This window comes from Macaca thibetana, chromosome 1 (assembly GCF_024542745.1).
Source record: "Macaca thibetana thibetana isolate TM-01 chromosome 1, ASM2454274v1, whole genome shotgun sequence".
Lineage (NCBI taxonomy): Eukaryota > Metazoa > Chordata > Mammalia > Primates > Cercopithecidae > Macaca > Macaca thibetana.
This window is the reverse complement of record NC_065578.1, coordinates 19,210,578-19,237,710: the sequence shown is the minus strand read 5'-3', so window position 1 is coordinate 19,237,710 and position 27,133 is coordinate 19,210,578. Positions and strand designations below refer to the sequence as shown.

Genomic DNA, 27,133 nt, shown 5'->3' with positions numbered 1-27,133 from the left:
GACTTCCAAGCTGCAGTGAGATATGATCATACCACTGTGCTCCAGCCTGGGTGACAGAGCAGGACCCTGTTCTGTCCCCTGGGCCCCCAAAAAAATCCACCATGGAGTCATGAAAGTAATCATAATGAGCCTCCATGCCTCATAGAAAGCGATTTATGATTAAAGCACTTTCACATCATGAATTAATTAGGGCTTTATGAATAGGGGCAAAATAAGAGTTATTATCCCATTTTAAGGATCAGGAGACTGAGGCTCAGAGGGAAAATAACACAGGAGGATTGGAGCTCCCAGGGCAGAGCTTCCTCCGTGAATAGGGGACCTGCTGCTTTGCTGTGCTGAGGCTTGAGAGTGGCAGAGGTCAATCCTGCTGGCCACCAGGCATTCAGATCTGCTGGTCAACCCGGAGTGCCAGTGGTCAGAGAAGGGGGCTAAGATCCTTGAAGGGACTCAACCCAAGATGACCTGTCCTTTCTCCCCTATTTCCTGTAAGTATTCTGATCAAGGCTATAATGCCCTGCTCTTGAATAAGGCTGCGTGAGATCTTCATGCCGTTGTACAGATCTTCTGCCTTCTCTTCTACTGGGTGCATGGTAAGCTGCAGCTCCCAGCTTCCTTGAAGGCCTAGATGTGCCTCTGGCTTCAGCCAATGAAATATGTGGAAGTGACGTGTGTCACTACCGGGTGGAAGCTTTCAAAGCCAGTGTGTGCTTGCCCATGCCATGTTCTCTGCCACAGCGATCATGGAGGAATGTGTCCCCAAGGAGCCTCTGTTAAAGGCATGGCCTACTTTGGACATGCAGCAGGAGCAGGAATTAAAACGTTTGCTGTTTTTTCACTGCAGCGTAGCCTAATCTAACTTGGCTAGTATAGCCATGAATGTTTGGGTCTTTGAGCAAAGGTGATGGTCCCAGGAATAGAATCTATGGTATCTGAAGGGAGCAAGAGGTGGAAGAAGGTGAGATTGGCCAGTGGGTCCACTAGAATATAAGCTCTAGGAAGGGAGAGGTCTTTGTATATTTTGTCAACAATTGTATTCCCAGTGCCTTAGAAGAGAACCTGACAATCAGCAGGTGCTCATTAAATGCTGAATAAACGAATGAATGACCTGAGGTGAGGCAGGCAATGCAGAGGCAAGAGGCCTGAAAGGCAAAAGTGAATGGTTCTGGAAAGGACTCCATAGTCATTCATTCATAAACTCTACAAGCATTAAACACTCATCATGAGAGATCCCCATGTTAACCCAATAATTTGACCAGAAAAAGCCCACTGTAAGTGAATCTACTTAAAACAGGGACCAACATGTCATACAAAAGGGTGAATGAAAAAAAGATTTTAGTTGGGATTTCATTTTGAAAAATGAGACTAAAAATATGAAAATAGAATCTTATATTGGACCAAAATAAGATTATAGTTACAACCATGTGCCAAAACTTTCAGTCCTCAAAGGACAAATCAAATATTGATTGGTTTAGCAGGGCATGATTTTCCTGAACAAAATTATATGCTAGTATGATACGACATTTTTAAAAAGGTCATATTTCACTGTCACAGCATAATGATCAAAGTTTCTTATCATGAACTCATTGTTGTCCATATTCTCTTCTGTCATTCTCTGGCCTAACTGCCAGATTCTCATTTATCTATGGCCTTGTGTAGGACTAGGAGTCCTCCAGTGTCTTCTTTGATTGGCCTTACTAACTCCCACAACTTTCATGTGATGTCAGTTTCACCATGCAATCCTTCGGCTTTGTATGATCAGCGGCTTACCCCACATGACGGAGAAACTGATGGACACGGATATTGTGTGAGGGGCAGGGATCAATGCTGGTTCTGAGCAAGAACAGACATTTATTCAGGGACTACTTTTGTAAGTGGACAGTCTATTCATGTTCTCTATTAGGATGACATTTTGAAAAACCCAAAACCTTGGCCGGGCAAGGTGGTTCACGCCTGTAATCCTAGCACTTTGGGAGGCTGAGGTGGGCGGATCACCTGAGGTCAGGAGTTCGAGACCACCCTGGCTAACATGGGGAAACTCTGTTTCTACTAAAAATACAAAAAATTAGCCAGGCTTGGTGGCGTGCACCTATAATCCCAGCTACTCAGGAAGCTGAGGTAGGAGAATCACTTGAACCCAGGAGGCAGAGGTTGCTGTGAGCCTAGATCGCACCATTGCACTCCAACTTGGGCAACCAGAGAGAAACTCCGTCAAACAAACAAACAAACAAACCTACAACCTCACATCTATGGGGTTGCAGATAATGATTAAGCAGACCCCTTCATGGGGCCTGAATAAAGAAGTGGGGATACTACGGCGAACCAGGTAGACCCATCTCCTGCCCTCCAGCTACTCCCCCAGTGGCCACATTCTAGGCTGGGTTGGGACCATCACTCCAGCTTCCTGCCCTAGCCCTGGGTCCTGTCTCTGTCTCCACAGTGGCACCCATGGAAGGAACCTCTTAGCAGAGAGTCCTGTGCCCAGCAGTTTGATCCTCAGTGTGGTCATGGGAATAGGGAGAAGAGTTTTGTGCTGAGACACCCTGGGACCCTTGCCTTAGGAAGATACACAATGTATGATCTAGCAAATGGTTTTCAGATTGGGGACTAGGATCCCTCCAGACCCCAGTGAGGATTCAAGAGGTGAGATTTCAATCTCTCAGGTTTGTTAATTTGTCTGCCTTTGTTAATGTCTCTTCCTGAGATCTTGATCTGACCACGGTGCTTCCCTGCTCTGTGACTGTTCATTGTGTTAACTAAGCCTGACTTGTTCGTGTCAAATTCAGCTTCTCCTCACAATTCCCCTTTGCAGCCTGATTCCATATTTCTCTTGCACTCTGACTCTGTGTTCCAAACTAGAATATGTGCTATTCCCCAGACATCTGTAAGCCTCAACTTTGCACCCTTGTTTATGTTCCTCCCTCAACCCAGAGCCCTGTGATCCCATCTCTGTGTTTTGAAATCTACTCATCCTGCTGGGTCCTTTCAAACCCACATCCTCCATGTAGCCTTTCCCCACCCCTTTGTCTAGGAGTGATTGCTCCTTCCTCTGGGACCCTAGGATCCAGCTTTGCTCAGCTAAATCCTGCTGTAACAATCTCCATGCATGGAATGATCTTAAGTTCTCTTCTAGAGGGTGGCGCTGCCGTTTGCTATTGCTAGCTCTTTGAGCTCTCCAAGACTTAGTTTTATCATCTGTAAAGTAGAGATTAGTAAAACCTCATGGGAGGTTGGGCATGGTGGCTCACGCCTGTAATCCTAGCACTTTGGGAGGCTGAGGCGGGTGGATCATCTGAGGCCAGGAGTTGGAGACCGACCTGACCAACATGAAGAAACCCCATCTTTACTAAAAATACAAAATTAGCCAGGCGTGGTGGCACATGCCTGTAATCCCAGCTGCTTGGGAGGCTGAGGCAGGTTAATCGCTTGAACCTGGGAGGCAGAGGTTGCAGTGAGCCGAGATTGCACCATTGCACTCCAAGCCTGGGTAACAAGAGTGAAACTCCATCTCAAAAATAAATAAATACATATAAAAAATAAATAAAACTGCATGAGGAAGGCACCAGGTAAGGGAATGACACAAGACAAGGAAGAAACTAGGTACTACTCTTTGTCCCTCTTTCCCCCACCCCCATGTCTAACTGTTCCTTCTCTGCTATTTTTGCAGGCTCATCCTTGGGGCCAGGACTACAGGGAGGCAAGTGACCAGATGCTGAAGACAAAAATTCCTCCAGGTTCAAGCTTGCCCTGCCCTGCTGCAATGCATAAGCAGTTGACTCAACAAAGATATGCCTCTGACTCAGCCCTTGCCTCTGTGTCTCAAATCCAGGAGCTCTTCTCCTGAGTGCTATTTTGCATAAGCTTGGGTAATTGATGACCATTGGTTTCCCCACTTGAGACTGCAAACCTCTTGAGAACAGAGACCCAACATGCCGCCCAGAGCCCGGCATGAAGTGGGCACCCAGTGATCCAATGGTTTTCATTCCTTTCCCTATTTCCACCCTTTCTTGTCTGTTGATTCAAACTGACACTGATCGACCAAGACCTCCTGCCCCTCCCAGCCCTGCCTGTACTCACGCTCTGGTCATGTGAGAAACACTTCCCTGCTCCTCTATGTCCATCCACATAGCCACATCCATCCATGGCTTCCTCCAAATCCGCACTCTAGCATCACCTCCTTGAGGAAGCCTGCCTAGCCCCACACAGAACACTCCTGATCCCAATCCCCTCTCCCTAAGGAATCCAGGAACCCAGAGGGTTGCATGGGTTGGAGGACTTGTGTACCCCTGGTGACCTGGAGTCATACTCAGTCCAGTGACCCCACTGGGCTGTTCGCCAGTTCCCCCAGGGATGTCTGTCAGTTTCCTGTTTAGGTGACCCTCTTCTTGGCCTTGCTCAAGACCCTTCCCAGGACGCCTGTGAGACTACGAGAACCCTATGTCTGCATTGCCTGGTCATTGGTCACTCGAGGTTGTGTTGTACAGGGAACCACCAGGGGTATCGAGAGAAACCCAGGTAGGTATTCAGCAGAGAGGACCCGAAAAGGAACCCAGGCCAGCGGCCTGGAGAAGTGCTGCCTCTGAGCCTCTGGGTGCCTCTTCCACTGCCTTCCCTTCCTCAGGGCTGTCCCTTGCCCTCATGGAGCTGGCCTCTCACAGAGCCATAACCAGCATTTGCATCATCGTCTGGTAACGAGAGGCCAGCCAGTCAGTGAAGGTGCTGGCTCAGAGCAGAGTCTGGAGCAAAGTCGCAATGAGTGAGACAGAGCAAGCACAAAGGTGCTTCTTCCCTCCGGGCCCAGGGGCTGTCAGGTGAGTGGGGGCCGCGGAGATGGGTGAGTGGGGGCCGCTGGGATGTCTGAGTGGGTGTCCTAGCCCCTTGCAACAGAACACCGGTGTCATCACCCTGGGTGGGGCTCCCTGTCTTCTACCTCCTCCCCCCAGCCAGGACAACTTTACTAAGAGCCTAATGGCCAATGTCTAGAGCACCTTCTGAGAGCTGTGTCTGGCCCAGATCTGGGGGTGTCTTTAGCTCCTTTTCTGTGAGGTCACATATAAGAGTTTCCTAATCCTGAAGCTAGGGCCAAGGAGGCTGCTCAGAGCCTGAGCCATTTCCAGGTCAGGAGCCTTGGCTCATCTCAGACCAGCAAGGCAGTGGGGTCTACAGGCCACCCAGCCAGGCACGGTGACCACCAGCCCTGCACCATCACCTGGATGGGGCTGGATTGGAGACAACCGAAGCACTATCCCTGGAGACAGATGGCAGCCAAGGCTGGGTGACGTGATGAGGGCCCCGTAGCCACACATCAGACCTTGGGGACCCTGCCCAGCAACCTTTGGGTCAAGTTCAAGTCAAAATCCTCTGCATGTGCACACATGTGCGTGCACACACACACACACACACATGCCCCTGCACTCTTAAATCCCTGCACAGCAGCAAACACACATGCACCCACAAACATGTAAACACATTTATATACACACATCACAGACTCGCTTACCAGCTCATGTAGTTCACCTGATACACGTCACTACCCTCCAGAGAATCCCCTTACACACACATGCCCTAATATACCTTTCTTTTTTTTTTTTTTTTTTTTTTTTTGAGACAGGATCTCGCTCTGTTGCCCAGGCTGGAGTGCAGTGGCCCGATCTCAGCTCACTGCAAGCTCCGCCTCCTGGGTTTACGCCATTCTCCTGCCTCAGCCTCCCGAGTAGCTGGGACTACATTAGCTGGGACTACAGGCGCCCGCCACCTCGCCCGGCTAGTTTTTTGTATTTTTTTTTTTTTTTTTTTTTTTTTTTTTAGTAGAGACGGGGTTTCACTGTGTTAGCCAGGATGGTCTTGATCTCCTGACCTCGTGATCCGCCCGTCTCGGCCTCCCAAAGTGCTGGGATTACAGGCTTGAGCCACCGCGCCCGGCCCCTAATATACCTTTCAAGAGCATATGCCTGCATGCATTACACGCACACACATGCACATGTACTCAGCCCCACCGGCCAACCCAGCTGACCACAGAGTCTCGTGGCTTTATGGCCTCTTCGCAGGAGCAGAAGGACCAGAGCTCATCTAGACCCCTTTGAGCCTTGTCCAGTCCCCATGAGCTGGCTGGGTTTAGACAGGTGAGCCCAGGGAAGGGGCTGCGCCCCAGCAGAGAAGACTTACTTCCTAAGTCTTAAAAAAAAAAAAAAAGGAGGGAGGAGGTAAGGAAGGACAGGAGGGAGGGAGGAAAGAAAGAGAGAGAGAGAGAAAGAGAGGGAAATAAAAGAGAAAGAGAGAGAGGGAAAGAAAAAGAAAAAGATAAAAAAGAAAAAAAAAAGAGAGAGAAAAAGAAAGAAAAGGCAAAAGCAGGAATGGGGTTAGTGGGAGAGGCAGGATGGTGTGTGATGCCTGTTGCTCTTCAGAAGGGAGGAGGGAATGGTTCTGGCCCCCGCCCCGCAGGCCTCCTGCTGCTGCCGCGGTGCTGGCGGGCAGGAGCACTGGGTGGAACTGTTGGGGCTGCCGCAGATGTTATGGTGGAACTTCCAGCGGAGGCTTGATGTGTTAGCAGACGCCACACTGCACCTGCTGCTGAGTTCCTCTCCCCTAGCCGCTTCCCTCTGCCCGGGGACCTTTTCTCTTTCCCCTCTTACCTTGCAGAAGCCCAGGGACGCGGGGCTCCGAAAAGGGTGTGCGTTTGGCCGGTGGCTCTGGGGACGGTCACAAGCTGCCGGGCATCCGAAGGGCAGCAGGCATGAGCCCGGCTGCCGGGGTGGGCACCCTGCAGGGCTCCTGACTGCCCCAGAGCTCTGGAGTACAGACGAGGGATGATGGGGGACTGACCAGGAGGTGGTGGAAACAGGTGGCAGGGATGGAAGGTTGAGAGAGGGAGGAAGGAGGCAGAGACAGGAGAGAGACAGAGAGGAGATGCAGAGACTCACACACAGAAAAAAGAGAAATAGACACAGAAAGCAAACAAGAAAGAGAAGAGGGAGCAGGAGAAGGGGTGGTGATGGAGAGAAAGAGAGGAGACAGACAGAAAGAGAGAGAGAGAGAGCAAGAGAGAGAGAGAGAGAGCCGGACCTGAGTAGCAACATGTGGCCACGCTCTCTCACTTCTTATGTTGAAGCATCCTGGCATCCTGGGCTCCTCCCCATGGTGCCTGCATGGTGTACCCACCCTGACACACATGCACATAGACACACAAACTTACCACAGACACACACGCACACACTCATGCATGCCCTTGCCCACCCAGAGCAGCCCCCTTGTCTAGCCTCTCCTCCTCACACAAGTGGGGCCAGCTCTTACCTTACCCCAGAAGCACACGTGTCTAGGTACACACTCCCTCTCTCCACGGCCACAGTGGTTGCCTTCTGCACCCAGCGCTGCTGGAGGTGCGGCCCGGGGCTGGGCTCCAGTGCCCAAGCCCTGCGCCCGCTGCCCTGGCAGCTGGCTTGATCAATGCCCACATTGCGATAGCTGTTTAGGTGGCCTGCAGGAAGCCGAGCCATTTGTTTTGTCAGAGCGTAACCATGACAATCACCCCATACGCACACACCGCTGGTGCTGTTTCCCCACCCCTCGCCCTTCCCTCCCCCTTCTCCAGAGCACAGGAGAAAGCTGGAGGCCACTTAGCAGCCTCAGCTAATTCCTGCTGGGGCTGAAGGAAAGGGCCTGGCCAGTGATAACAGTCCTGCGGGCAGCTCCTTCCTGGGGAGTGGGGCTGCCTCCAGGGTATTTCAGCACTGTGCAGAGCCTGCATGGGCCAGGGATACCTTCTGCCTGTGCAGGAGCTGGCCCCTCTATGTCTCCCTGCTCCCTCAGCAAGTTTAGTTTTTAGCCAAGTGTTACAGGCTGCCAATCCATTTTCCCCCATAAGGCCACAAGACAGCAAACAGACAGCATTGGTGGCCGTGGTCATGGGCAGGTCCTCTGCCAGGGCCTTTGGCCATGCCTGTTCACCCTTAGAGTCCCAAGCCATCCCTTGCTGCCCCTGGCCATGCCAAAGCCACACGGGAAATTGCTAGGATTCTAGGTGCAGCTCCTGGAGGCATCAGACTGGAGGTCTGAACTCTGGAGATACAAAGTTGGGTAGCCCAGAGAGCCAGGGGCTTGTCATAATCAAGGAAGCCAAGTGGCCAGTTGGGTTAGGACTGCAAAATCTAAATTCAGAGCCTAGAGTTACAGAGTTCAAAGTTGAGAGATGCTTCAGAAGTACAGGATGGAGCAAATGATCATACGTCTCATTTAAAGCCTTATAAAAATCCTCAAGAAGAGGGCCTTTCTTTCAGGTTTATAGGGAAATTGTGATTCGGAGGGGCAGAGTGACTTGCTGAAGGGTTTATAGGGAAATTGTGATTCGGAGGGGCAGAGTGACTTGCTGAAGGGTTTATAGGGAAATTGTGATTCGGAGGGGCAGAGTGACTTGCTGAAGGTACACAGCCAGGAAATGACAGAGCGGGGATTCAAATTCACAGTGATCCCAACACTGGAAACTCCACTGCATCTTATTGGCCTTTTACAGCTGTCACTGTGTGCTGGGCACTGCACACACAGCCTGGAAGAAGTGCATCTCACTCGTTCTGTTCCAAACCCTGGGAGGTGGATGATATGCTATGTTCATTTCAAATATGAGCTCAGAGAGGTGACATGACTTTCCTAAGACCACACAGGACGTGGAAGAGCCAAAGTTGGAACCCAGGTCTGTCTGATGCCACCTCTCCACCCTACCTCCTTCTCCACACAGGAGGCTTCATCTGGGACCGATGGTCAGCCCCTCTTCTGGACTCTCTGCCTAAGGAGAGTGGAGCCTGAGGATAGGATAGGGGTAGTGCGTGGACGCAATGGGAAAAGGGAGCACAGATGTCATGGGGGGTGCAAGAACTCCCTGCTGGGGTAACAGATGAAGTGTGATCTTAGCCAGAAGTCCACAAACCACTGATTCCCCATTATGGAGTGACAACTTAGGGTTCCAAAAGAGTTTCGAGTCCCCCCCAGAACTTCACGAAACATGCTACCTGAAGTCCAAGGACTTCCCCATCTATGAAGGTGCTAGACAGCTGAAAGGGAAGCCCCAGCAAAAGAACCTTAGAGAACATTCTGGAGGAGGAATTTGAGGGGACTGCTGGGCAGAGGGAGTGAAGGGGGTGAGAGAAAGGTGAACTAGACAAGGGCAAATGAACTTCTCAGGCTTGGCTGTTTTGCCTGGATTACCTCCGAACCCCTGCTGAGGTGTTGGATCAGCCTCTAGAGAGAAGCAAAATCGCTGTCACGGGCTGAGGAGAAAATGACTGGTTGGGTAATGGAAAGGTGCCTCTGTCATATAAGGACTAACCAAGGATGAGACAAAGTTTACCTTCAGTTCGATACTTACACTTGTTCACCTTGAGGCGGGTCTTGGAGCCAGTGCTTGGGGAAAGTGATGATGAGTAAGACACAGATTTCCAGGAACCTGGCACACAGTTTCCCAACCAGATTTTGTCCCACTCAACAGATTCCTGAAGCCTTTCTGCGTGCACTATTTTATTTAACCCTCGTAATCACCCAGTGCAGCAAGTATCATCAGCCCTGCTCAGTATGGGGTGGGGACTGAACATGAGAGGTGAAGTGACTGGCCTGTAGTTATAGCCAAGAAATGGCAGAGCTGGGATTCAAACTCAGTTCTCCATGACTCCCAAGTCTAGCGCCCTTGCAACAATGCTACACGACCTCATGCCTCTTAGAGTGGCTATGAGTCACTTTTCGGCTCAGAGAGTCCTGGTTCCTTGGAGACAGGGGACGGGGGCTTGGGGACATAGCCACTTAGAATTCTAACCCCCACCACCCCCAAATACCCCCAGGCTCCCAAAGTCCAATTCTCAGTCCCCCACGAGTTCAAGATCCCTGTCTCCCAATGAATATGGGACCAGAAGTCTATATCCACTGGTTATCCTTTTGACTCATCTGTCCCAAGCCTGGAGTTTACATTTTAGGACCAAAACTCTCTGGGAGAACAACGTCAGCCTGGTTGAGTGGATACAAGGCGTGAAGAGGACATGAGAGGTGGCAGGAGACAGAGGACCTGAGATGTGAATGGTGTGAGTGGAGAAGGCTGCGAGCTGCCTCTTCTTGAAGGGTTCAAGATTTTCTTACCCCATTGTATTAGTTTCCTGGGGCTCCCAGAACAAATGACCACAAACTGGGTGGATCAAAACAACAGGCATTTATTTTCTCATATTTCTGGGGGCTAGAAGTTTGGAATCAAGGTGCCAGTGGGGCCGCACCTCCTCTGAAGTCTTCGCAGAAGAACTGTTCCTTGCTTCCTCATAGTTTCTGGCAGTTGCTGGAGATCCTTGTCATCCTGTGGCTTGTAGCTGCATCCCTCCAACTTCTGCCTACATTTTCACGTGCCTGTCTTCCCTGTGTGTGTCTCCATGTCTGTCTCTAAATCTCCCTTTCCTTTCTCACATAAAGACATTCGATTAGGGCCCACCCTAACCCAGTATGACTGCATCTCAGCTTGATCACATCTGCAAAGACTCTACTTTCAAGTAAGGTCACATTCACAGGTACCGGGGGTTAAGACTTGAACATATCTTACACCGTGGAATACTATGCAGCCATAAAAAGGAATGAGATCATGTCCTTTGCAGGGACATGGATGAAGCTGGAAGCCATCATCCTCAGCAAACTAACACAGGAACAGAAAACCAAACACCACATGTTCTCACTCATAATTGGGAGTTGAACAATGAGAACGCATGGACACAGGGAGGGAAACAACACACACCAGGGCCTGCGGGTGGGGACGAGGGGAGGGAGAGCATCAGGACAAACAGTTAATGCATGCAGGGCTTAAAACCTAGGTGAGGGGTTGATAGGTACGGCAAACAACCATGGCATGTGTATAACTATGAAACAAACCTGCATGTTCTGCACAGGTATCACAGAACTTAGAGAAAAAAAAATACTTGAACATATCTTCTAGGGAGACACAATTTAATCCACAATACCCATTCAGAGGAAATAAAGGACACAGGACAGGCATAATTCCAAGAGGCCAGGCTGCTGAACTTCTAGAAATTCGGAGACGCCAGGAAAGGAAGTAGCAGCATAATACGGTAATTAAACGTGGACTCTGGTACCAAATAGCTTGGGTTCAAACCCTGGCTTGATCATTTCCCAGTTGTGTGCACTTGGGAAAATTACTTAACCTCTCTATGCTTCAGTCTCCTGTCTGTAAAATGATAGTACCTTGAAGTGTTGTTATGATTATTAAGTGAGTTAATATTTGCAAAGGGCTTAGTAAGCACCATACAAGCGTCTGTTAAAATAACATGCAACGTTAATAAACATGCAATGTTCCCTAGATGAATATTACTATGTTATAGGGGTGAAACTGAGATCCATAAAGGGGAGATGACCTCCCCCAGGTCACCTGGTCAGGCTAGCCAGGGTACAGGCCATTTCTGCCTCCTTCCTTCAGGATTGCCCTCTGGAGAGGCTAAATCTCCTTCCTATTTGTTCTGCAGTTGGAGAATGCAAGGTGGATGGTCTGGAACGGAGCAAGAGAAGAGAGGTGGGTGCAGAGGTGAAGAGGGAATTCAGAGGACAGAAACAGTAGATTCCTCCTGCCTGCAGACACGCACCTCTTTTCCCACCCAGCCCTCTGTTTACAGGATTGAAAGTAATTGTGCGGCTGTTTCTGCCCACATGGAGGGAAACAAATCTCTGGAATGTGTAATCAACACAGTCTGGATAAGAAAGGAAAGCTGGTCCTTCAGTGATGCAGGCTGGGGGTGCAGAGCAGGGCTGTCAGAGAGACTAGGGAGAGTCTAGATGGGGGACAGGGGCCTAGGGGTGGCCTTTTCCCTAGAACAGCCTAAGTAGGGTAGCCAGGCTTCATAGGCATTGCATCTGAGAGGACCCCTGCCTCAGTCTTAATTCCTGAAGGGGCTAGACCCAGCCAAGTATGGCTCTGGGGTATGAAAGGGACCAAACGCAAGTTTTGGAGACAGTTGGGCTGATATCACATTCTTGGCAAACAAACAAACCCTCATGAACTCCCTTTCTCTCAACTTGCCTGTTCTAATCTCTTACCTGGTCCAGGAAATTGCATGAATTGCCCTTGTTCTTTATCCCTCCCTGTGTCCATGTCCTTTGCTATGTGATTTGGCAGTTCTTCCTCTAAAAAGGTGGAATGTTGTTCTCATCCCTTCACCTTGGGTTCAGCCTCATGACGTAGCCAATTTAATACTGGTGGGAATTACATAATTAAAGGCTGATAAAGGGCTTGCCTGATTGGGTTTGTTCTCTTGGGACTCTGCCCCTGTTGCCATAAGAAAAATGTGCCAATATTGGCCCACTGGTTCCAGGAGGAGAATAAGACATACACAGAGCAGGACTAAACCACCCCAATCAAGCCCAACTGAAATCAGCCAACTGTAGATTCATAAGCAAGTCCTGCACAGCTCAGCAGAGCTATCCAGCAGAGCCCAGCCAAGATCAACCAATTCTTAGCTAATCTAGAGATATGTAACCATCAATTATTTCTTCTTTAAGTCACTGAGTTTGGAGTGGCTTGGTATGCAGCATTTTCTGGCTATAACTAGGAGGTATTAGTCTGCTTTCATGCTGTTGATAAAGACATACCCAAGACTGGGAAATTTACAAAAGAAAGAGGTTTAATTGGACTTACACTTCCATGTGGCTGGGGAAGCCTCATGATCATGAAGGAAGGCAAGGAGGAGCAAGTCATGTCTTACATGGATGGCAGCAAGCATAAAAGAGCATGTGCAGGAAAACTCCCCCTTATAGGAACCATCAGATCTCATGAGACTTACTATCCATGAGAACAACATGGGAAAGACGTGGCCCCATGATTCAATTACCTCCCACTGGGTCTCTTCCACAACATGTGGGAATTAGAAATGAAATTTTGGTGGGTACACAGCCAAACCATATCAACTACCTCTTGTAGATTTCACCTTCCTCATGTCTTTTGGGTAGGTCCTCCTCTCCATTCCCCTGGCATCAGTTCAAGCCTCCTAACAGCTTCTTACCTGATCTCCCTGTCTCTAGTCTCATAGATTTCAGTCCATTCCCCACACTGTAGCCAGATCTTTGTAATATCTGTTAATCTCTTTTCTCAACCCCCCCGAAGCCCTTCATCAACTCTCCCATGGCCTTCCATAAAAAGTTCTACTTTTTAGCATAACATTCAAGGCCCTTTTTGATCTGTTGTGATGTCTGGCCCTGCTCCTATGGACTCTTCACTCCAGCCAGATAGAACTACTTGTGGTTCCCTGGACTTGGAGTCTCATACCTCTGCGATTTTACCCATGTCAATCCCTCCATCTAGAAGACACCCTGCCCCTTCCCCATCTGGCTCTCTTCTACCCGTCCTGCAAAGGAGAGCTGAAGCATCTCCTCTAGGAAGCAGGGCCATCCTGTTAGATTACCTGACTTAGGGGGCCACAGAGTCCCATGCCCAGCACAGGTCCCCGCACACAAAAAGTGCTCAATTAATATACTATTGGATGAAGAAGTGAATGAGACCTCAGAGGCAGCATCATGTCTCATGTACACTTGTATTCACGATATCTATTGCTGGTCTTGACACATAGAGGGGCTTCATAATTATTTGTTGAATCAGCAAATGAAAGAACATATGACCCTATTACCTCAGTACCCCCAAAGAGTCACGGCAAGCTACTCCTCTCCTCCCCAGAGAAGGTGGCAGTGGCAGGGGGTGGGGAAGCCTTGGCACCTGACATAGGTGGGAAGAAGGTGGGAGTGAGAGCGTGGCATGCCAGGGGGCTGGTTGGTGGGAGTCATCTGTTCTGGGTCCAGGCAATAAGACTTGCATTTTCTGTAGGGAATTTAAAATAATTCAACTAAAAGTCAGTTTTCATTTTATTATCGCCTCGTGGTGTTATGTTAAAACAAAGCACTGGGAAAATAATCCTCCTCACTGACCATGCCAGTGCCTATGCCTTAATGCCCCAGTACAGGGAGGATACACCCCCTTCTAGCCCTGATGTTGAGTCTGTCCCATCAGAGGACAGCCTTGGAGAGACAGGACAGCTGAGAATCCGTCAAAGGGGTCCTAACAACCTCAGTGTATCCAGCCTAGGTTACAAAGGCTTATGCCCTTGGTGTAATGCTATATACCTTGGGTTGGATGCCAGGCAGCCACAGGCAAGCTCACAGGGCTCAGAGCCAGAAGGTGGCAGAGGCAGGGTTTGTGCCCAGGTTTCTGTGCTACCAAAGCTCACACAATGCACATTCCAGGTCCTGTCTGTAGCTGGTCCTCGAGCTTGGTCTCCTTCTGGCCACTGCCGGCCCCTTTGGGCTTTGGCTGAAGGCTCAGCATTTGTTGAGAAGGGAGGAGTCAGGCTGGAGCCTGCCCTCATCACCTTTGGTGGCAAGAGCCTTAGGAAAGAGGTCCTCCCTGGCCTCAGGGACCAGTTTTTACTCAGAGCCACCTGGCACTCACCTAAATAATGACACTCACCCCTGGATCCCTGGGGGTCAGACATGAGTCCTTGTTCCATCACTGGCTATTTGTGGGGACCATTTGTCCTTTCTGAGGCTTGATTCTCTTATCTTTAGGATGGGGATGGGAGTTCCTGTCTCCCCTGGTGAAGGACAGCCCTGGCCACTGGGATGCTTTCTCCAGCTCTGCCCTCATTTCCCTCTGGGACAACTGCAACAGCCTCTCGTGTCCTGCTTCCCCTCAGACACCCCACAAATGCTCTCGATGCAGCAGCCAGAATGGACCTTGCAAAGCGTCAAATTCAATCTTAAGACACCCTGATTAAAGTGGTCAATGTCTTCCCATTGCTCTTGGATGAAGACACAATTCCTCTTCACCTCTGCCGACAAGAACTGCAGGTCTGGTCCCTGCAGATGGCTCCCACTTCATTTCCATCCACTCCGCACCCTCCAGAAACACTGGATCCCTTTCAGGCCTTCATCGGCTCTGGGCTATCTGGGTTTTGTCTAAGCTGTTCCTTTCACCCAGAACATTCTTCCCTCCTCCTTTCAATTAAAGCCATAGTTCTTCAGGGGTCAGCTCAAGCATCACTTCCCCAGGAGATCTTCAAGGTCAAATCTCCCAACCTCCAGTTCTCATGCCCTGAGTACCAGTCCCTCTGTAGATTGTGTAGCACTTATCACAACTGCAATTTAGCATTTTTGTTATAGAACAACTTGGGGAATGTCTTTCTCCTCTACTACAATGCAAGCTCAGTGAAGGCCAATACTTTAGCTCTTTTGGTTACTTCCTCTGCTATGCCTCACTTGGTGCCTGCACCAGGTAGGCACTCAGAAAATATTTGTAAGTAAGCGAGAATATTTGAAAATATTTAAAGTAAGTGAAATGAAATGAAATCACTGATGGAAAAGACCTTTATCAAGAATAAAAGGTACCCATTTGGAATTATTATTATACCCACTTAATAGGTGAGAATACTGAAGATCCGAAAAGTTAGGGAAATTACCTGTGTCCTGGCTTAGTGGCAAAGCCAGGGCTGGAACCCAGACATAGTTCCTGGCACACAGAGGGGCTTGATCCCTGCTTACTGAGCTGAGGTGGGTTCTGCCTCCAACTTCAGCACCCTGTACCTTGCACCCTGCACCCTGCACCCTGCTGTCTCTCCTGGAGGCAGGCTGCCTGGAGTGTACAGATGGCTGCTGGCAGGGGTCGGGGCTGGCTGGAGATGACTGCTCTGTCATCAGGTGCCTGTTTCTTATTCATGATCTGTTGCCATTCATAGTGCCTTGGTACAAACAAACAAGCAGCGACAGCTCCTGGCTTCAAAGCTGTCCTGGGGGCAAGAACACAGCCTGGCCTGGCCAGGGGCCCCAGGCAGCTCACTGATGGCAGGGAGAGCCAGGGGCCGGACAGATGCAGGCGTCTCAGAACAGGTGGCTGATCAAGGCAAGGGAGGGCTGCTAGGGGGACAAAAAAGGGCTGAATCTCTGAAGCTATCAATCTTGTACCATGCTCTTCCAGCTCTTTAAAAATAGACACATGGCAAAAACAAATTTTAAAAAAGGAGGAAAACAAAGGTGAATAGATTCTTTCAAGTGTGGTGAGGAGCACTTCCATATGTTTCCTGCCTTCTGGTCTCTCATGTTCCCCCCACCTCCCCAAGGAGAAAAGGATAGTGCATTTCTAGTGCCTGAAATCTTCAGGCCCCCTGGGACATTGTGTCAGTACATTGAGGACCTACCAGGTACCTGGGGCTGTGTTTTTACACATGCTGATTCATGCCATCCTCAAAACAGCCCTGAGAAACAGGTTTGAGTGTTGTTTGTTTTGTTTTAATTCAACCAATATTTGAGCATCTCCTCTGTGTAGACATTGGCCATGATTGGTCAACCTGATAGACATTGTCTTCACCATCTGGATCCTACACTCCACAGCAATGAGGCCATTAAAGTCTTGATAAGTGCTGCAAAGGGAATAACTTGAGTCATTTGCTACAGAGTCACTAGGGTGGGGGACTGGGATTACTATGTTGTATTGGGAAGTCAGGGGGTGCCTCTCTGAAAAGTGGCCAGCCAAGCTGAAAAATGCAAGATGAGGAGGAACCCAGCTCCTAGCTGTTCAAAGGGTGGGGCAGGGGAGGAGCATTCAGAGACAGTGGGAGCAGTAATTGCAAAGGGTAGGAAGGGGCTCCGTAAACCCAAGGAAGAGAAAGGGGATGAAACGGGTCAGAGCAAAGTGAGAGTGACCCCCACCAAGGAGAGGGGCAAGTAAGAGGTCGGAGGGACAGATGGGTCACTGTAAGAGTTGAAATATTACTCCGAGAGCCATTGACAGTCACTCAGGGTATATATAAAGAGGGCAAATGTGCTTTTGTTGCGTTTTATGAGCTCATCCTGGCCACTGGGTGGAGAAGGTGTTAGAGTAGGGGAAGCTGGGAGAAGGTTCATGGAGATGCTACTGTGGCAATAGATAAAAGATGGTGGTGGTGGCGAGGGTGGGGTAGAGGACAGAGAGCAGTGGATGGATTGGGTGTGGGTGAAAGGGAAGGGAAAGAATCAAGGGTGCCTCCCCAGTTATGGGTTTGTGTAATTACATGGGTGGTGGTGCCATTTGTAGAAATAGGCAAGGCAGGAGGAGGACCAGTTGGATGGTGGCATTGGTGGGAATCTAGAAATTTGTTTAGGATGCGATAAGTTTATAGCAAATCATGTATCCAGGTACAGACTGTAGTTGAATGTATTAGTTTGGAGTTCAGATGACACTGAGCTGGAGAAGAAATTCAGAAGTCATAAAGCTGTAGATGGAAATTAATACCCAGCAACAGGATCCTCTGTGAGCATCAAATGCAGGTTCCATGATAGCAGGCACCATGCCTGTCTTGTTCATTGCTCTCTGCCTGGCACCTACAATCTAGCACATGGTAGGCACTTGAGTCATTATTGAAGTCAGAAGGCAGAACATAAAAGGAAGCCACAGACATGATCTCTTCCTCCAAGGAAGTTATACTAGGTGAGGCCACCCAGAAACAAACACAGCCTCAAATACATAAAACAGTCACATGACAAATTTGCTATCAGGGACCATTTGTATGCAACATGATTGACATTTTCCTTAGCCTCACAGAACCTGCTGTGGTGGGTGGTCCAAATTAATAGGTTAAGTGCACTGGTGAGGAAAATGTTTATAAAGAGCTTGAGAACAACTCTTTTCAAGCCATTAGAAGTACCTATTACAGGCTCTATATCAGAAACGTTTGATGGGCTTATGCACAATTAATTTGCTTTGCTGTAGCATATTAAGCATGACTTTGTCACAGCACTTGTCTGGTTGTATTGTAGCCCTTTGGTTTGGAGGCATCCTTACTCCTCCTCTCCCCACCCACCCTGTACCCACTCATCCACCAAACTTGGAGCTTTGCAAGGGTAGGAGGCCTTATCTGATTTATCTTTATAACTCCAGGTGTTGGCTGGATGCCAGATATCTAGCAGCTAACAGATAACTCATGCCCATAATAGATAATAGAAACTTGATGGGTTTATTGCATAAGTGAATTCCTAGCTATTGAAACAGATTCTCCGAGAATATCTCTTAGGTAATGCTTCTTGGAATTACTATATATGATCCGGTGACAAAAAAACTACACTTGTGGTTTTAAAACTCACTACATGGTAGCTGTGGAATGTGGAGTAAGTCTCTTGACCTCTCTGGGCCTTGATTTCTTCTAGGCATAGCCTAGAAATGTCTGCAACGCTTGGTTTCCTGCTATCTATAGCATGTACCCATTTGTACGTGCTCATTTGTCAGGGGTGTGGTGCTCCTGACTGAACTGAAGCCAGTACAGGCCACAGAGGTAGTCACAACCTCTGCCTGGGGAAGGAAGACTGTGTAGAGGAAGCTTTGGGTGCCAATGCCCAGGGCCAGAGAGAGAGAAATCTGTGGAGTGCCTTGTCCTGACATAGACACATGGGCCAGGTCTGGGCTCTACTGAGAAAGGCATTGATATGATGAGCACGTATTATTCTTATAATTTTAAAAAAAGAAGTTATCCATGGATAGTCCATAAGCAAGCATGGTTGATTCTCCCTACAGAATATCTCTCAGGTCCGAACACCCCTCATCATCCACCCTGCCTCCCTGCAGGACCGAGCCCCAGCCCCTTTCCTGGTCCCCATGGTGGTTCCTCCCTGCTCTCAGCAGCCCTTCATGCCTCACCCCACTGTGCACTCGTTGCTTGGTAGCTATAAATTAAATGACATCCCTGCTCTGCTTAAAATACTTTGGGGATGACATCACACTCGAAATAAAACTGACTCCTCACCACGGTCTTGAATGACCGGGCCCAGACTCCCCCACAAACTTTACTTCCTACTTCCCTGTCCCTAACCTGTGTTCCAGCCACTCAACCTCTTCTCAGTGCCTCAAGCCCAACCCTCAGGTCCTCCCCCTACTCTGTGCTCTCTGACAGGGGTGTTATGCCCATTACTTTGTGCATGAATGACTAAATGTCACCTCCTCAGAGAGGTCCTCCCTGACCACTTTATCCCAGTGCCTGGTACATAGTGGATGCTCAATAAATAGTCGTTGCATGAACAAATTCTTCCCAACCTGCATGGACCCCAGTATGGCTCCCACATGGGGAGGATAGAATGGGAAGAGAGGCCACTTTGACATCTTGAGGCTTCATCTTGGAGAACGCTAAACTATAGCGTCCTATCCTAGACAGCAGTTTGAGCATCCACAAGAACTAGACCCAGCCCTGCACAGACAACCACAACGGCATGGTGCTGTCCAGCTAGCATGGACTTGTTTGAGGGTATGTGCAGGACCACCCCTTCTCCACTCTCTGACCTCCAGAAATACTCAAAGGAAGGGATTTTATAGGCATCTGAGGTCCTACCCAGCTGGCGGCAGCCCCAGGCCTGTGGGTTTTGTGCATTCATGTTACTGACACTTGCTAATGGTTGCTCAGCTTTTGCTGTGGTTTGGGTATTTGTCCCCTTCAAATCTCATGCTGAAATTTGATCCCCAGTGTTGGAGGGGGGGCCTAATGGGAGGTGTTTGGGTCATGGGGGTGGATCCCTCAGGAATAGATTAACGCCTTCCCTCAGGGGTGAGCAAGTTCTTGTTCTATAAGTTCCCAAGAGAGCTGGTTGTTGAAAAGAGCCTGACGCCTCCCCCATCTCTCTCATGCTTCCTCTTTTGAGACGTGATCTCTACACACGCCAGCTCTCCTTCACCTTCTGTCCTGAGTGGAAGCAGCCCGAGGCCCCCCAACAGAGGCAGATGCCCAATCGTGAAGTTTCCAACCATCAGAATCATGAGTCAAATAAACCTTTTTTTCTTTATAAGTTACCCAGTCTCAGGTATTCCTTTATAGCAACACAATATGGACTAAGACACCTTCATTATGGCCCTTTGCTCTCAGTAGTAAATCAAAGTCGAGTTTCGATTTAGTAAGTGCGTCTGTGTTCCTGCCAGTCTTGCATCCTCACACGGGAAGTCAGGATCAGCACATGCTTCTAAAGTTGGCTCTGATAGAGACAGAAGGCCTTACTGCAACAATATGACTTAGTTCTGGAGAAAACGCATGAGGCAGAGAATTGCTTGAACCTGGGAGGCGGAGGTTGCAGCGAGCTGAGATCACGCCACTGCACTCCAGCCTGGGTGACAGAGTGAAACTCCGTCTCAAAAAAAAAAAAAAAAAAAAGAAAAGAAAAAAGAAAAAAAGAAAAAGAAAATAAGCAAATAAAACACATGAACAGAATCATCTCTCACAAGGGTTTCTGGAGAGAACGTGTGAAAAAAATCATCTCTCACAACTGCTTCTTTGCTCCTTCCCTTTGCAGACATTCCATGGCCTGTGTAACTGGGCAAAAAGCATAAATGAAAGTGGCTTCTGGCCTGTGCCAAGTCTTTTTCAAAGAGAAAAAGGAGGGGATAGTGCTTAGGAGCTGAGGGACGTCCGTTCACCTATTTAACTCACCGACATACGCCAGGGGAGCCCCTGTCTGCTCTGGGTCCTTAGTCCCGGCTATGGAATTGGAGGAAACCAGTACATGCTGGCAGAAGAGCCCAGGGTCCAGCCAGGACCATCGTCCAAGCAAATGCAATCATGCAATCCTCCTCCTTATCAAAAAGCATTTGTATTTGGGGTGGGGAAGAGTCCAGGGAGAGACTGGGACTGGTGGCTTCCGGCCCAAAGATGGCCCATGGTGATTTTCATGGCATGTGGGCTAGCAGCTACCCCTGTGTCTTCTCAGTTGTATTTATGAGAATATATGAACTCATTACCTAAGGGACAATGGGCAAGTTACTGGAACTTGATATCCTCCTCTATAAAGTAGGGATAGTGATAGCTGCCTCGTGGGGCTGTCATGAAGACGGAAGAGATCAGGTAGGTCAACGGCTCAGCACAGGGCCTGGCACAGGCCAAACTGCCTCTTCCCTCACCCCACGCAGAGTTGACATAGAAATCTTCCTCCATCTGCATTGCACAAGACTCAAGAAATTTAGTTCATTTCAGATAAACCATCCTCTCTCAGGCCAGGACAGCCATACTTTTCAACATCCAAATAGGTAACCCTTGGTCTCAGCCCTATCAAAAGAAGCAGGACATTGGCACGTCACTTTCCAAAGATGGCTAATCCAATTTAAGCATCTACACAGAAGAACTAGCAACACCTCTCTACAGGGCCCTGTTTGTGGATTCTCAATAGTGATGCCAATGAAGGCAGCTGTGATTTGTTGTACACTCTCGGGGCCCCAGGAAATTTACACTTATTAGCAGATCTGGTCCTTACAAGAGCCTCAGAAGATAAGTCTTTATGATGATCCTCATTTTGTAAATGAGGACACTGGATGCAGAGAGGTGAAAGGAAGTAGGAGGCAGAGCTAAGAGTCGAGCCCGGGATGCCTGCCTCTCTCCTCAGTACCATAATACTGCCTCTTGCTGCATGGAGCTTTCCACTACCCGCTCTAAGATGTGACTTCTCTCTCTCCACCGAGGAGCCTCAGGTCCCCATGGTGACAGTCACTATGGACATGTGGACAGACTTATGGGCTGGGCTAATTGATCTGTGGTTCCCCTGGGCTCTCAGAGGAAATTGATTGCAATGACGTATTCCCAGTAAGCTTGAAGGTGATTTTTCTCCATCAGATGTTTGTCGCTGTGAACTTGGATGCTGGGTGCAGTCCCCAGAGAATGGAGAAGTCTGATTTGATATCCCTAGGAGCAAGCCAGGGCCTCTGAGGAGCTAGGTCGTTGCCATGGCATCCGCCTTAGCTCTTCCAAGGCTGGGCCCAGCCAGCACGGTCCAGATAAGCATCAAATCATGCCTGACTGGTGGCAACGTTGCCAAGGGGATGCTGGCCCTATGAGATGCTCTGGCCCTGTGAACACTGGAGAGGAGCCAGTGGGAAATGGGAACAGGGGGTCAGAAGGACAGCTCTCTCCTAGGGGCTGGTCCTCTGCTCCTGAACGAGTCCCTGCCTATAAATGCCTCCCACCATGCCTAGCACAGTGCCTGGCATGCAGTGCGTGCTCATGCTTTCACTCAAGCATTCAACCCATGTTTATTGAGCACATCTATATGCCAAGCCCTGGGGATACAATGAGATAAGAAACACACAGTGCTGACCCTCATGGAGCTTACATTTTAGTGAAGGAGGGAGCCATCAGTTAGTACTACAACAACAACAACAACTGGGATGACAAACGCCATCAAGAGAGCTGCAGGGTGCTTGCCTGCCCTACGGGAATTAGAGCTAATCAGGGAGGTCAGGACATCTACTTGAATTGAGATCTCAATGAGTGAGTGTTAACCAGAGGAGGAGGAGGAGAAGGAAGAGCCTCTCAGGAGAGGGAACAGCATGTGCAAAGGCCCTGTGTTGGGGGAACACATGGGCTGGAGTAGCAAGAGCAAGGAGCAGCCTGGGACAGGCCGATGACCAGACCCTGTGGGGCCTTCAGACCACGCTAAGGAATGTGGACTTTTATCTCAAAGGAATTCAGAAGCCTTCAGAGAGCTGGTAAGCAGGGGAGATGTGATGAGATCTGCTTTGAAATGATCACTTGGCTGCAGAGTGAAGCTTTGGAGGGAGGGACCGGAGTGGATATGGAGTGGTCAGAGGTGGGGGGAAAGTGCTCAGTGGATATTTTCAAATCCATTTTTAAAAGTCCATTCCCCAGTCTGCCTTCCTCGCTGCCACTGCCTTGGCTCAGGCCCCCTCATCTCCTCCACACTGGACGCATGGCCTCTGTTATTTTTCATCTGTTAGCCACCTCGCACGTGGCCAGCAGTTTCCCATTCAAAACTCCAGCTCTGATCATGTCTTCCACGATTACAAGCTGTTCTGTGTCTTCCTTCCCTCCGCCTGAAAGGCAGAGCTCTGTCACTGAGGTTGCAACTTCCCCGCCTGCCTCTCCTTCCCTCTACCCCTCTTCCCCTCCTCCCCGCAGCTTCTGGAACATTGAGTTTATTTCCAGGTGCTGCTCTCTGCCCGGAATGCTCTGCCTCATCCTTTCAGAGCTGACTGGGAGCAGAGTTTTTCCTGATGGCTCTGCCCCTGGTTGACCATCTCTCTTCTGTACTTGGACCAAATCCCGATTTATATCCACCCTGCCTCTTTAGAGGAGGGAGAGAATTGATGGGAATATCTACCCAGACCAAGTTGTTTTTTTTTTTTTTTTCTGAGACTGAGTCTCACTCTGTTGTCCAGGTTGGAGTGCAGTGGCGCAATCTCCACTCACTGCAACCTCTGCCTCCCAGGTTCATGCCATTCTCCTGCCTCAGCCTCCCGAGTAGCTGGAGGCACCCGCCACCACATCCGGGTAATTTTTTTGTATTTTTAGTAGAGATGGTGTTTCACCATGTTAGCCAGGATGGTCTTGATCTCCTGACCTCATGATCTGCCCGCCTTGGCCTCCCAAAGTCCTGGGATTACAGGCGTGAGCCACTGCGCCTGGCCCAGGTTCTTAAAAATACATAAATTCATCTCATCCTAGTAACAATTATCAAGTAAAGAAGATATTGTTATTTACAATTTTGTAATGAGGAAACTGAGGCTCAGAGAAGGGAAATAACTCATGCAGCAAAGTATGTGGCAGATGTGAGGTCTATCTACCCTAAAAACCCATGTTCTTTAAACCATGGCAGCTGCCTCTTCCTGAGCTAAGGCAGGGGGTATCACTGGGCCTCCTACAGGGTTTGTTGTACCTGAGGAGGGAAAATATCAGAAAACAATGTAACTAAATAAAGGCAAACTTCTCCCTCTCTCTGTAGCTCCCCCTCTAGAGATTCCTCTGCCTTGGACAATGATATTAATAGTGTATATGTTATAAATGTTTGTATGTTATAAATAACATGAATATATTCTGACTATATCATGAGTATGCATAAATGTCAGACTCTGTGAACTGCTTAGCTAGCATTATCTCAATAAAAACTTTACAAGAACCTCACAAGGGAGTTGTCATAATTATGCCTCTGCCATGGAGAGGAAACGGAGGCTCAAGCCCTCATCTACAATGCAACAGGCTGCACTGGGACCCAAGCCCACCATCCCCACCTTTATGAAATATGTCTTGTATGGGTACAAGAAATGACTTGTCCTGGGTCTCCAGGCCAGTGGGGGCCCAACCACTTTTGTGGTCCTCACAGCTTTTCTCAGAGTTCCAGCACCTGCTCCCTCAGCCCACTGTCTTCCCATGCTTTTGGATTTCCCTATGGAAAGGAGGCAATTTTTACTTCAGTCATTGTACTTCACTCATCTACCCATCCATCCATCTGCCTATCCATCCATCCATCCACCCACCCACCCATGCACCCATCCACCTATCCATCCAATGCACCCAACCATCCATCCATCCATTCATCGGCCCACCCATCCATTCATCCACCTATCCATCCAATCCATCCATCCATCCATCCATCCATCCATCCATCCATCCACACACCCATCCACCAAGGCTTTCACCCCCCCACCCACCCATTCATCTACCATCCATCCATCCATCCATCCATTCATACATACATACACACACCCATACACCCACCCACCCATTGATTTATCCATCCATCCATCCATCCATCCACCCACCCACCCATTGATTTAGCCATCCATCCATCCATCCATCCATCCATCCATCCATCCATCCACCCACCCACCCATGCACCCATCCACCTATCCATCCAATCCACCCATCCATCCATCCATTCATCGGCCCACCCATCCATCCATCCATTCATCAGTCCACCCATCCATTCATCCACCTATCCATCCAATTCACCCATCCATCCATCCATTCACCCATCCATGCATCCACCCATCCATCCATCCACCCACCCATTCATCTATCCATTTATTGATCCATCCACCCACACATCCATACACCCACCCACCCATTGATCTATCCATCCATCCATCCATCCTTCCACCCACCCACCCACCCATGCATCCACCCATTTATCCATCCATTATTTATTAATACCTACTGTTTGCCTTCCCCTACTATGTGCTGGGGCTACACAGAACAAAAAGGCAGAGCCCTCAAGGAGCCCACAGTCTCCCCAAAGAGACAGCACTCACACTCCAAAGCAACTGGGGCCAATGCAGGGACCAGTTAGAAAATCTGATTTCTGGAAGGGCCCAGTAAGTCACTGAAGATTGGTGGCCTAAAGGTGTGCTCGGAAAGTTCTTATTGTTCTCTACTGTCAGTAAGGGCTGGGGCAGATGTTGCAAATTGATAGGAAGGGAATGAGCTCAGCTGTTGCTTGTCCCTCGTGAACACCAACAATTAGAAAGCATCTTGCAGAGTCTGGGCAAAGTCGTCATGGTTGGATTTCCCCTGTGCCAGGCAGCTTGCTGAGATTGTTCTAGAGGCAGATTGTCACAGCTCCTCTGTAGGCATCAGCTCAGGAGGCATTGCTCACTTCTCACTCTTCCTGTTGACACGTTTGCCAGTGGGGTGGCTGCTAGGCAGGCTCTGCCTTCCTTCAGAAGCTGCTGTAACAGCTGGCATTTACTCCATACCTTCTGTGGGCCAGTTTTTTATATGTGATGTCCTCACTCTTTGCAGTGATCCTGAGATGTGGATGCATTATCCCCACTTTACAGGTGAAAAACTGAGGCTCGTTGAGGGAGATCAGGTGGCCAGGCAGTGCAGCGCAGGGTGGGAGTCTGCGTCCGTCCGACACAAGCCTGTCTCGACTCTGTTATGTACCATATTTTTTCACTACCAGGCAGCCCTGTCTGCAGGGTCAGTAGTAGATAAAAACTGTGACATCTTCTAAGTTTCTGGTCCCTTTGGTTCTGAGGATGAAGGAAGTCTGAGTGGCCCTGAGAGGTACAGAGAGAGGAAATGGGAGACCACTAGATACAGCTCTCAGTGCACGTAAGATAGTGTCAAAAGTTTAGAATCAGAATCCTTTCACCTAAGTAAGATGCTGGTTGGATTTCCAGACTGATCCATAAAATCTTATTTGACCCCTAAATACTTGCAGGGTTACTAGTTGTATTTTAACTATGACCAACTCTTGTTTATAATTCTGTTGCTATAAGAAATGTGTTCTGAGGTTTTACTCATCATACCAGCAACATCTCTTTCCTCTTCAATGCCCCTCACCCATAAGCTGCAACCTAAGACCTCCTCCCAAAAGGCAAGGGTGGGGCTTTACTCTTTTTTCCATAAGAGAAGGACCCATCCTAGACACTGGTTAATACTCCACGTCTGTCCAAGACGAGGTCTGACACACATCAGGTTTGTGATTACTGTTGACAAAAACAGAGAGAAGATGGTGGTGAGGCAGGGTAAGAGAAATAGAGGACAGAAAGACAGCAGGAGGGAAAGTAAGAAATCAGGAAGGGAAAGAGAGAGATAGTCAGACAGGAAAACAATAGCTTTGTCTACTGCTCAAGTGTTTTGAGGGCCAAAGGGAGGATTACACAGATAAGCCAGCCAGAGTTGCCTGTGTTATACTTGGCCCCCACTGGCGTAATTTTGCTTTTGGCTGCAGCCAGCCTGTCTTAGAGATAAAGAGTTCTTCCATGGCAAGGAAGGATGTTGAGGCTGCCACCCCACAGGGGCACCCACCCCTGGTATACCAACGTCAGCTCCATCAGCCCCTGGCTGCAGGGCAGAGAAGGCTGATGCTTGTGCCTCTCAAATGGCTCCTTTCCATCCTGGGTGTCCACCTGCCCTTTGCTGACGGGAGAGACTTTGTCTGGCAGACAGGCATCGTGGGGTGTTGCCATGGTGATGGCTGTGATGTCACTGGGGAGTAAATCAAATTGCAAATCTCACAGTTGAACGGCTTTGCTTTGCAAGGGTTGTGAGGAATGAGGAAAGGGTAGATGCCTCAAGGGAAGTTGCAGGGTGGATCCGTACCAAGTCCATCTCCAGCCTCTCCTGTTGCTTTGTCAACTAAGATGAACCTCATTTGTTCATTCATTCATTCAAGTAATTTTTTGAGCACCTACTATGTGCCAAGCACCAACTATGTGCCAAGCACCATGCTAGGTAAATCAGATGAGGTCTCTGTATGGTTGCACCACCTAGTGGGAGAGACAGGCACGTAAAAGAAATTACATGATAAACATGTGATTACCTTTGTGATTCATGCAGTGAAGAAGTGTATCAGCAGTATAAAAGTTTACTTGGGCTGCCATAATGGAATACCA

At 49.0% G+C, this 27,133-nt stretch overlaps 1 long non-coding RNA gene across 1 annotated transcript; it reads right to left on the bottom strand.

Annotated features, from left to right (window-relative positions):
* Window positions 1–16,282: 16,282 nt before the first annotated feature.
* LOC126956864 (uncharacterized) lies at window positions 16,283–26,664 on the bottom strand. The gene is made up of 3 exons (XR_007726509.1): window positions 26,547–26,664; window positions 25,043–25,792; window positions 16,283–16,418 (listed from the first exon to the last, which is right to left on the bottom strand). It is a non-coding gene; the product is annotated as an uncharacterized LOC126956864 (long non-coding RNA).
* Window positions 26,665–27,133: the final 469 nt, after the last annotated feature.